The following is a 2,561-nucleotide window of genomic DNA, read 5'->3' as shown; positions in this document are numbered from 1 at the left end:
CATCCCCTCCAGCAGGCCAATAGCTGCATGAGCTTTGGGAGGAATGGGAGGCAGGGGAAAGATATAAAGCCAGAGGACAGCAGGAAGCCACCACCTGTTTCCTTTCCCTCCCCTTCTGCCCCCAGGTCTAGATGCCACAGGACCTTAACCTCGTTTCTGGCTGTAGCTGCTAGCTTTTCCAAATCTCATGCTTCTCTCATTTTCACTTCCCTCCTGTTAAACTTAAAACAGACGTCTTAATTCATCAGGCTGTCCTGGAAGGGTGTTGCGTTGGGGGAGGAGAGGCGCTGGTGAACCTCACCTTCAATTCAAATCCTTGAAGATATTTCCTGGATGACTTTTTAAAGGGAGGTGCATGGGATTAAGACGATAGGCTACTTGATCCCGTTCTTTGCTTTAGTGTGAATTTCTGCAGCTCCATCTGTCTTCATGGTTGTACTTGAAGCAGTATTAGCTGAATGAGTTAATTTTATTCCCATTTAAGATGGAGGGCTGGACTCTGCTTGCTCACTAGTCTTTTTTCCCCCCCTTTTTTGACATATTTCCTTTTGGTCTATGGGAATTACAGGGTTGCCACTAAAATATTTTCCACTTGTTCATATTGTGTCAGAGAATCCCCCTTCCTTCTCTGGAGCTTTAGATGACTCTATTCACAATCCAGAGGCTTGAATCTGTAACCCAGTGTAAACTGCCTTGCTTTCCCCCAGTCCTTCCTCCTGCCGACACCTGCTCGCTCTCTCGTCCCCATCTCCAGTGAAAGATGGGACTGTTAATCCAACTCTAGAGAGAGACCAAGTATTTTCTGTCCATATCTCGCACAATTGAAGGCGTCTCTGATCAAGTTTGAGGAAGGCCTGTAAGGGGCGGGCTCGGAGAAACCTTTGCAGAGGCGGTTTTGCCAACACAAGGGCTCTTTCAAGCCGACTTTCACAAAGGGAGCCGGCCTTGTTAGTTGGCTTCTGTCTCTTTAGAGCTAAGAGAGTAGTAATTAAGTAGCCTAGATGTAGGAAGGGTAGAATAAGCACTTATTCCCCTGCCTTCCAAAATGAAGAGGAGAACCAGGCCAGCTCTCAATGTTCTCAAGCCTGAAGAGAAGAGGTTTTGGAGAAAGCAGAGAACAGCATGGACTGGACAGACGTCTTGACTCCCTTCAGCCCATAGTTTGTGATCTGCAGAGTCCAGCTCGGGTAAACCTGATTTTTGCCAACCGCCTTCCTGCTGAGCCAAAGTTTTCTCATCGCCCCTCCACTGGGGAAGCAGCTGAGGCCCAGGGCCTTGCTCCCTGGGAAATTCTCTCTCCATCTTTCGGTGCACTGGCCATGTTACTGTGCCAATAGTGTCTTAATTCTTGTTCCATCTGTTCTCAGCTGGCCTTGGACCCCACATAGGAGTCAGGGGGAGGGGTGGAAATGGGTATTATTCCTTGTAGTTGATCCTGATGTGTGTGTGTATAAAGAGACCCCTCCCCTTGTTTTGTGTTTTCATCCCTCTCACTCCCTCAACAGGATTGAAATAAAACATGCTTCTGTTTTTATAAAAATGATTTTTCCTTTAAATTGGAGAGTTTATTTTGTCAGTGTGGAGATATCTAGGCACTGTGGTCAGGTGATCCTTGTCATCCCTGCCTCTACCCTGTGTCCACCTGCACAAACACATTGCCCTGCCAAGAGGGCAGTGAGGGTTCCTTTGTGGATAGGTCTTCTGGGACAGTCTTGCTGATGTATAAAAGCTGTTTGGGAGGCTCGGATGGTGCCCTTTATCTGACAGAGCATCTCTTGCTGGGACAGAATCTCACTCCTGGCTGTAGTGGCCAGAACTTAGTACTGGTGTGGGAGAGACTTCTATAAGTGAAGAGGCAACGCTTGGAACATTTTATCCCAGACTTTAATATTCATTTCCTTCTGGGGTTCAAGACTTAGAGCACATCTCCAGAGTTGTTTCCAGGGCTATTCTGGGCTCTCAGTGGGACAGAACCAACTCTGCTTCCAGCTTCTTTTTTCTAAGGCTTTAGAGGGCCTGGGACTGTTTCAGTGGTGGAGCAGGGCAAGGAGAGGCACTGGTAGCCTTCAGAGCATGCCTTCCTTACTGTCTATATATGTGATTCCCTTGTTCACTATCCTTGCTGCTCAGAAGCTGGGAAAGGCAGGGATATATACAAAGCTATTACTATCAAAAAGCCTAAGGAAAACATTTGGATTAGGAAACCATAGAATGAAATGAGATTTCTTTTCTGAATGTTGGGGAAATTAATATTTTTAAAATGTTCTAATACATTTATTCCAAAAGCTGATATAACATAAGTTGAACAACACAATTAACAAACCTAGCTTAATGGACATATAGAACACTCTGCTCTAAACCAACAGTATACATATTCTTTTTAATTACACTGGAAGCGTTTAGCAAAATTGATCACAGCTGGACCATCAAGCAAGCCTCAAAAAATTAGAATAGAATGTTCTCTGAACACAGTGGGATTAAGCTGGGAAAAAGAAAACTGGAAAGTTCTAAACTGTTTCAGACACAGGCAGTACAATTCTAAATAACCCATGAGTCACAGA

This window comes from Ceratotherium simum, chromosome 37 (assembly GCF_057802395.1).
Source record: "Ceratotherium simum simum isolate JZ-2026a chromosome 37, ASM5780239v1, whole genome shotgun sequence".
NCBI lineage: Eukaryota > Metazoa > Chordata > Mammalia > Perissodactyla > Rhinocerotidae > Ceratotherium > Ceratotherium simum.
The sequence above is the reverse complement of the archived record's forward strand: the minus strand, read 5'-3'. Positions refer to the sequence as shown.